Source organism: Mesoplodon mirus (genome assembly GCF_964341445.2).
Source record: "Mesoplodon mirus genome assembly, chromosome: 11".
Taxonomy (NCBI): Eukaryota; Metazoa; Chordata; class Mammalia; order Artiodactyla; family Ziphiidae; genus Mesoplodon; species Mesoplodon mirus.
The window spans coordinates 77,737,730-77,746,850 of NC_138987.1; the positions used below are offsets into that span (position 1 = coordinate 77,737,730).

The 9,121-nt window shown below is 44.3% G+C and overlaps 1 pseudogene across 1 annotated transcript; it reads left to right on the top strand.

The window, feature by feature from the left end:
• Positions 1–613: 613 nt before the first annotated feature.
• Positions 614–1,791, top strand: LOC309812536 (post-GPI attachment to proteins factor 4-like; annotated as a pseudogene). Its single transcript has one exon. The product of its transcript is annotated as a post-GPI attachment to proteins factor 4-like (transcript).
• Positions 1,792–9,121: the final 7,330 nt, after the last annotated feature.

A 9,121-nucleotide genomic window follows, 5' to 3' on the forward strand; every position in this document is an offset into this window, starting at 1 on the left:
TCTAGAAGAACAAAGTCCCCTTATTTGGGGGCAGGGTTAGGAGGCTTTTTAAAGCTTAGGCTCAAGAAGGTGAAGGAGAAGGGGCAAAACAGTTATTTTTCCTCTTTTTCTAATCCTAGGTTTTGACTGGTGTGGACCTATCTGGCCCAATCTCAGGAGGTGCAGGATTTGAACAGCGTGGTCCATGGATGCCTGGGGCATGAACCCATAGTCCTGCCACCTTGAAAGTCTCAGTAGGGCCAATGACCAAACCACATGGTCACAGAATAGCAGGACCGTGAATATCAGGTGATCCTCTGGGGGGCAATCATAACGGGCTCAAGACCAGAGGCTTCGCTGCGGCTTCACTTGTGGCGCTGGCCGCTTCCTGCCGGAGGACGGCCGGAACCCCAGAAGGGTGTCCCCCGCGCAGCCAGGGCCAGCATCCATGCAGGGATGACTGAATGTCGCAGCGAGGGCACTTCCCTACCCCTCGCCTGCTTCTGTGGCACCGTGAGGCCGACAGAAAGGCGTGAGCTGGGTGTGTGCGAGTCCAGGTTTGACTTGCACTGATTCTGGTCTGCGGTCCAGGATGGCTTGTTCTTGGGACCAGACCTGACCAGAAGTTGACCTCATGAGTACTTCAACCTCTGCAGCTGCCATGTTCCTCCGGAGGCTGAGGTAGCTCTCCTGGGGCAGCACTTCTGTCCAGCTCTTCATCTTAACGGTGGTGACCTTTGGTCTGCTGGCCGCCCTGGCCGGTCACCGGCTTCTGAACTTTTACTTCTACCTGCGCCACTGGCATCTGAAACGAAAGAACCAAGAGTTCCTGCAGCAAAGCTTGAGAGAGGGTGAAGCTGCCCACTGCTGCCCTCTGTCAATGGCTCGGTGCCCATCGCCTGGCAGGCCACTCCCCACCCCTGGCTGGTCATCGCCATCATCACAGTGGACAGGCAACCTGGCTTCCACTATGTCCTGCAGGTCATGTCCCAGTTTCATCAGCTCCTTCAACAATGAGGCCCCCAGTGAGAAGGGCACCAACTTTTCCTATGCAACGTGGAGTGAAGCGTGAGCCATTTAGATGCCAAGCTGCTGTCCAAGTACGTCTCTGTGGCCAACAGATACGAGGGCACGGGGGATGACCAATTCGTTTGAGAAAGAGAAGCAGGACTGCGTCTATTGTCTGGAATCCTCCCTGCAGACCTACAACCCAGACTACGTCCTGATGGGAGAAGATGACCCCGTTTCAGAAGAGCAGATCTTCCCAGTCTTGGAGCAACTTCTTCGGGCTCGCTTCTCTGAGCTGCACCTCAGATATGCACTTCATCTGAAGCTCTATCACCCTGCGAGGCTCCGGCACTACACCACCCGGAGCCCATGCAGATCCTGAAGCGGGTTGGTGTCGGCATGTTGCTGGGGCCCTTACTAACCTGAATATATATGCAGTTTGCCAGCCGGCTGGGGTTTATCTAACCCGTCATGCTCTTCTTCTTCCTGTACAGCATGGGTCAGGTAGAGCTGGTGGGCCGGCACTATTTCCTGGAGCTGCGGCAGCTGCGTCCTTCCCTGTACAGCGTGGTCCCTGCTTCGCAGTTTTGCACCCCAGCAATACCTTTCCCTGCCCGGGTGGCCCGCTGGACCCTCACCTACCTGTCCCAGGTGTACTGCCACAAGGGCTTCAGCAAGAACATGGCACTGTTCTCACTGTTGAGGGCCAAGGGGGAGCAGGCCTATGTGGTGGAGCCCAATCTTGTGAAACACATCAGGCTCTTCTCAAGCCTTTGGTACAACTTTCACCCCAGTCTGCTCTAGCTTGCCAAGAAATGCCTTTCTGAATTGGCCACTTCTTGGAGATGCAACTGTTGAGCTCTTTCTTTGGACATGGTTCCTTGCAGATATTTCATTGCTTTAAGTTTGCTAGGGATATAGGTACTGGGATGACTGAAGAACCTGCAAGTCAAGCACCTTGGCTTTGGTAACTCTCTGGCAGGAGCAAGCTGTTCACCATGAGTCCAGACCTCTGGCCCTCCCCACAGCCACACTGCCTCATGCAGTCTGACCCACCCAATGAGGGGCATTTAAATACCACTTAAATTCTCCAATTGTTTATTGATTGGCTTCGCGATAGAGTTTGTGACTGCCAAAAATATTGTGCATAGTGATATGACTGGTTTAGGATTTTAAGGGTAGAATTTGGTGAAAGGTGAGATTCTTTTGCAATGATTTCTTTCTCATTGGGAATAAGAATAGATGAATGTTTCGAATATATGTCCCAAGAGGCAGGACCATGTTGATAGATTCTATTTGTTTCCTTGACCTGGAGTAATAAAAGTGGAAAATAGCCACACAGTGCCCAGCATCTTGCAGGTGTTACCTGGCATTTTCTTTTCCACACATCTGTAGTGCACTGATAATCAATTTTGTTCATGAGAACTTTAAGGCAGAACAAGGTCTGAAAGCATCTTCTGTATCATCAAGGACAGATTGCTTATGTTTAGTAGTGATTTAATATTGAAGATTTCTATCATAATCTGATTTCTTGAAAGTTGGACATTGCAGAATAATATAAAATGGGTGAGCTCTTTACTAATAGCATACCCTTTTCCCTAACTTTGCTGGCTAATCATTCACCTTCATTTCTTTTTCTTCTATGCAGCATGATATTATAGGAGAAAAAAGTATGGACTGAAGTCAGAAGACCTGACTTTTTATTTCAGATCTCTGTCATGTCCTAGTGGTGTGAACTTGGGCAAGTCATAAGCACTCTGGGTCTCAGGTTTGTTGCCTGTAAAATGGGGACAGTGATATCTACCTTTTAAATTGCCTTGAGGATTAAATGACAGAATGTATGTAAAACACTAGCAAGTGTTTTTCTCATAGAGGGCACTTGGTGAATATTAGTTCTTTTCTCTCCTATAATAAGCATATACAACTCAAGTGTATTTTGGACAAAGTATTAGTGATATTATTTAAAGTATGATATGGGGCATAGGGCTGACACCTATGGAGCAGCTGTTCCAGACCAAACACTGCTAGAATAAAGGTTGGCTTTTCCTTGTGACTTCAGAAGGATATGCAGCTCAGTTTCATCTAGCCCCACCTCCAGCCAAACCCAAAATAAGAATTGTTCATTCAAACTGGAAATGATCTGAGACTCCTCTTGAGCTTATTCTAAGACTAGCATCTGAAAATTACTCTTCTCAAAAGTTACAAGTAAATGTCACTTGACAATACTTATTGGCCAGTGGCCAACAAGTCCCTTTGTGGGGATGGATGATTATATTAGAGTTCAAGCAGCTGTCCATTTTGTTTCAGTGCCACATCTTACATTTGCTTTTAAGTTTCCACAGTGAGCTACCATCTTGGGATCTGCTTGAGAACACTGAGGGAGTAACAGGGGTTCATCATCACAATTTATACATGAACAAACAGGCCCAGAGATGTTAGAGAACTTCCTCAGTTTCACACAGCTGAATAGCAGCAGAGAGGACTGGAATGTAGTAGCTTTTTGACTTCCAGCCCCCATACTTTTTTCTTAACCACATTCATTTTATAAATATCTATGTAATCAAATTCTCTTTTGTGAAATCCAATTGTAACCTGGGCTAAATAATGTTTCTGTAACCTAAGATGGTAAAAACTCACTGTGGTGTTGGTCTTGGGGAACAAACAGGTTTCAGTATGTGTTGTGTTGTTATAGTGAGCTGTTATGTATCCCCAGGAATGTCCAAAGTGGCCAGAGCTACTAGATGACTTATTGAGATGCTCAGATTCCACCCCTACATCCCTCCTCTCCCAGTAACTGGTTCAGTCCCATGTTTGAGAAGAGAAACACTCTCAACCTAGAATTCATTTGAGTTTGTTGCATTAATGATTGGATCTCTTCGTGAAAAGTTTATGTCCAATGACAGAACATTTAAGCTAGCCAAGCCCTAGATCAGAATCATTGCTGGTTTCCATTTCTGCTCTTTCTAATTCAGTTGTCTACTGCACACAGACGTCCCTTCCCCTGACTCCTTCATTCTCGATGGCTAAGGTCATCTTTGCCTTGTCATATTCCTCTACTTACACACCAAGACATCTTCCCCCATTGATCTTAACTAGAGTCTGCCATCCTTGGACATTTTCTGCAGAAGCGGAAATCCTACCCACTTTTGTCCCTACCTACTTTCTAGATCGCCCTCCCTTTTGTCCCTCATTCCTAGAGTCCAAATTGTGTATGTTATTCTGGATTAGGACAGCTGACAGTTTTACACCAAAGCTGAAGTCTCTCATTTAATCCTGAGCAGGGGGCTAGGGGAGAACTAAAGTCCCCTTCCAATATCAAGGGACATAGTTTACCATGAGGGTGAAGGTCTCCAATGGTCCTGCATACTTTTCAGAATTTAAGTTATTGTCAGGCCTAAGAAGCTCCCTTTTGTGACTGAGTGTATCTGCATAGACTTATCGGTTCAAATAAATGTACCTCTTTCACTGAGAAAAAAAAAAAAAAGACCAGAGGCCCTCCTACATTTCTCTGGATTGAATATATTCCTCAGCCTTCTTGTACATTAAGATATTATATATCTTTGATAAAAATGCATGCAAATTTAACTTGATTTGGAAAAATTTAGGAATGCAGTGATTCTTGCTCCGTGTATTGAGGAGAGAATTTATACATATTAATGAGGTTAACATAGTGAGGGTTTTTCTTTTTCTTTTTTTTTTTGCGGTACGTGGGCCTCTCACCGCTGCGGCCTCTCCCGCTGCGGAGCACAGGCTCCGGACGCGCAGGCCCAACGGCCAAGGCTCACGGGCCAAGCCGCTCCGTGGCATGTGGGATTCTCCCGGACTGGGGCACGAACCCGCGTCCCCTGCATCAGCAGGCGGACTCTCAACCACTGCGCCACCAGGGAAGCCCTAACATAGTGAGGTTTTTTCCACTTTTGCGCCTCACAGCGAACATTGCTGTTCTCAACTAACAAGCAGTGGTCTCCGCAGGAGCTCAGCAGAGTGACCACTAATAAGGGAACCAACGGGAGCAACGTCAGCACAAAGCTATGAGTGTGAGTCCAGATGCAAGTGTATTCAGAATAATTAGGGTTTGCCCATCAGCTGATGGATATAATGCACAGTAGCAAACAGCAGAGACTTCGTGATCTACTTCCTACAAATGCTGGAATGAAAAGTTGTTTGAGTTTTGGTTGGTTCCAACTTTATCTCAGAAAACTCATAATCAGCTATAGGCCAGAGACCAGGATTCAATTCCCAGGTCTACCCAGCAATACTCCTAACCTTCAGTCCTGGGTCTGAATCACACCTCTGTCCTTGGCCTGGATTCTGGCCCCAAAGCACCAAATTGTTGAACATTGTCAACTTCTCATTGTGCAGAGCAGTAAGTGGAAGCCCGCATGGAGCCATCTTCCCAGCCAGAACCAGAAGGCAGAGGACAGGCTGGTCACCAGGCAGCAGCAGAGTGGATTTCAGAGGCTGTGGCTTGGCATCAGGACCTGTGGGAAGCGCATGGACACAGGCCGGCTGTTGTGAGGTCTTTCCAGAGAGATACTGTAATCATGCCTGCTCAGCTTCTCATCTCCTGTCTAATTTTCTTCCCAGCATCACCTCCAGGCCTCTGCTGGCAGCGGTGCTTTCCCAACTGATAGTTCCCATTAAATGAGTTTCAGATGCTGATTTTCTGTCTAACAGATGAGCAAGCATTTCCGTAAGTTGCATCTCATTTTACCAACATCACTGATTTCTCTACTTTCTTGCATCCAGTCAATCATTTCACTTCAACTGTGCATTTTATTAATGAGCCGTTCACTCCCTTTTCCAGATCGTTAGTGAAGATGTCAGATTCTGACTTGACCTAACACCAGTTCCCAGGGGTCAATGCTGGCTTCCCTGAGAGCTCCCCAGGGAGACATTTTTCACTCTCCTTCTAGCTCCTTCATTGCCCCAAGCTACTTTAACATACTTCTTAGCTCACTTTCAAACACTTTTTGGGATATTGACATTAATGTTTATCCAAGAAGCTCCTGTTTGTGGGATGAATGGACAAATGGTCAAATGATACACAGCACAACACGCATAACCATGAAATTCCAGCTCCACTAAGTATACAGTGTAGGCTCATTTATTCACTCACTTTTGTCTAAAGAGCAGAAGGATTTGGCTACAATCCTTTGATTATAATCCTCTAGGCTGTTTCTGTCCTTCCAGCATTCACACTTGTACACTGATGCACCTGTTACACTTGACAGAAGCTTCTGATTTCAGTACACCTTCCTGGCTGGGTTCAGGATATTTCCTGAATATTCGCAGGTTATTGGCTGGCAGTGAATCTTACACAGGTGGTTAATGGGTAAATTTGGATAAGCCAAAAGTTTCATGGCTAGAAGAGCAGGAATTATTTGTTGGGTCTTATTTGCCTGCTTTCGTCCACTCTCAGTATAAATATGGTTTTAAATCTCTGGCTTAAATCAAAGAAAATAATTTATTAGATGAAGTTGATTTTCTTTTCTTTTTATTTATAGGTTGCTAGGTACAGAAGTTATGCAAGTCCCACGCAAGCCTCATTACCAACTCTTTCATGTTTGATTGACCACTGGAAGCACTTTTCTTCCTTTTATTATAATACTTTGAAAAACTTGATATAATGAAAGCTGAGTATAAAATTGTATCTGTCCTATCATTTTAACACCTAAAAATATTCATTTGGACCTCAATGTCCAAGGAGATGAGGGGAACCCCCTAGCGACCAGGTAGGATGTAGGGGGGGTGTGGAGGGAGGAGAAGTGGCGCCTGTATGGGACTGATGCCCTGAGGGGTGGCTGGGAGAGGGAGGATTTCCCACGCCTGGGGGGACCCTTGGAGGCTTGGAGGATAAGGGAGGAGTGCAGTGGGTGTTTCTCCCACCCACTTGGGCTCCAGGAAGACTGCTGGGCTCCGGGGCCAGTCCTCCACGTTCCAAGGCCAGAGACACTCCTGGGCCCCTCTGGTGCCCTAAGACTAAGCCTCACCCCCCCACCAGTGTGTTTTCCAACCCTGTGGGTCCTAAGCATAGGCCCCGCCCCCATAAACCCTGCCCCTTCTTAAGCCTCGCCCCCCACAGCCAAGACTTTTCCAGCTTTTTCTTTTTCCCTCTTCTTTGATATTGTGGTTCTGTTTTACCTTCCAACTGTAGTTTCATCTATATCTTAATTTTTTTAACATATATGTTAGTTTTCTCATCTTATTTTATTTTTTACTCTTTGTTATTGTTCTGCTCCTTGTTTTCTTTTTTCTTTCTTTCTTTCTTTTTTTTTTGCTGCCTCATGTGCCTTGCAGAATCTTGGTTCACAAGCTGGAGGTAGGGACTGGCTCCTATGGTGGGAGCTCCAAGTCCAAAGCACTGGACTAACAGAGAACCTCAGACCCCAGCGAATATTCATCAGAGTGAGGTCCCCCAGAGGTCCTCATCTCGACACCAAGACCTGGCTCTACCCAACAGCCTACAAACTCCAGTTCTGGAAGACTCAGGCCAAATGACCAGTAAGACAGGAACACAATCCCACCTATCAAAAAAAAAAAAATGAGATGACAAAAAAATATGTCACAGATGAAGAAGCAAGGGAAAAACCTATAAGACCAAATAAATGAAGAGGAAATAGACAACCTACCTGAAAAAGAATTCAGAGTAATGATAGTAAAGATGATCCAGAAACTCAGAAATAGAATGGAGGCACAGATTGAGAAATGTTTAACAAAAGATCTAGAAGAACTAAATAACAAACAGAGAAGAACTACACAATAACTGAAATGAAAAATACACTAGAAAGAATCAGAAACAGAATAACTGAAGCAGAGGAACGAATAAGTGAGCTGGAAGACAGATGGTGGAAATAACTGCCAAGGAGCAGAATAAAGAAAAAGAATTGAAGACAAACTCAGAGACCTCTGGGAAAATACTACACGCACCAACATTCATATTATAGGGGTCCCAGAAGAAGAAGAGAAAAAGAAAGGGTCTGAGAAAATATTTGAAGAGATTATAGCCAAAAACTTCCCTAACATGGGAAAGGAAATAGCCACCAAAGTCCAGGAAGCACAGAGAGTCTCGTACAGGACAAAGCCAAAGAGAAACATACTAAAACACATATTAATCAAACTAACAGTTAAATTCAAAGAAAAAATATGAAAAACAGCAAGGGAAAAGCAAAAAATAGCATACAAGGGAATCCCTATAAGTTTATCAGCTGATTTTTCAGCAGAAAATCTGCAAGCCAGGAGGGAGTGGCAGAATATACTTCAAGTGATGAAAGAGAAAAATCTACAACCAAGATTACTCCACCCAGCAAGGATCTCATTCAGATTCAACAGAGAAATCAAAAGCTTTATAGACAAGCAAAAGCTAAGAGAATTCAGCACCACCAAACAAGCTTTACAACAAAGGCTAAAGGAACTTCTCTAAGTGGGAAACACAAGAGAAGAAAAAACACTTAAGAACCCAAAACAATTAAGAAAATGGTAGTAGGAACATACATGTCGACAACAACCTTGAATGTAAATGGATTAAATGCCCCAACCAAAAGACTCAGACTGGCTGAATGGATACAAAAACAAGACCCATATATATCCTGTCTACAAGAGACCCACTTCAGACCTAGAGACACATACAGACTGAAAGTGAGGGGATGGAAAAACATATTCCATGTAAATGGAAATCAAAAGAAAGCTAGAGCAGCAATACTCATACCAGATAAAGTAAACTCTAAAATAAAGACTTTTTTAAGAGATAAGGAAGAACACTACATAATGACCAAAGGATCAATCCAAGAAGAAGATATAACAATTATAAATATTTACGCACCCAACATAGGAGCACCTCAATATATAAGGCAAATGCTAACAACCATAAAAGGGGAAATTGACATAAAAACAATAATAGTGGGGAAATGTAACACCCCACTACACCAATGGACGGCTCATTCAAACAGAAAATAAATAAGGAAACACAAGTTTTAAATGATGCAATAGGCCAGACAGATTTAATTGATATTTATAGGACATTCCATATGAAAGTGGCAAAAATACACTTTCTTCTCAAGTGCACATGGAACATTCTCCAGGATAGATCACATCTTGGGTCACAAATAAAGCCGTGGTAAATTTAACAAAATTG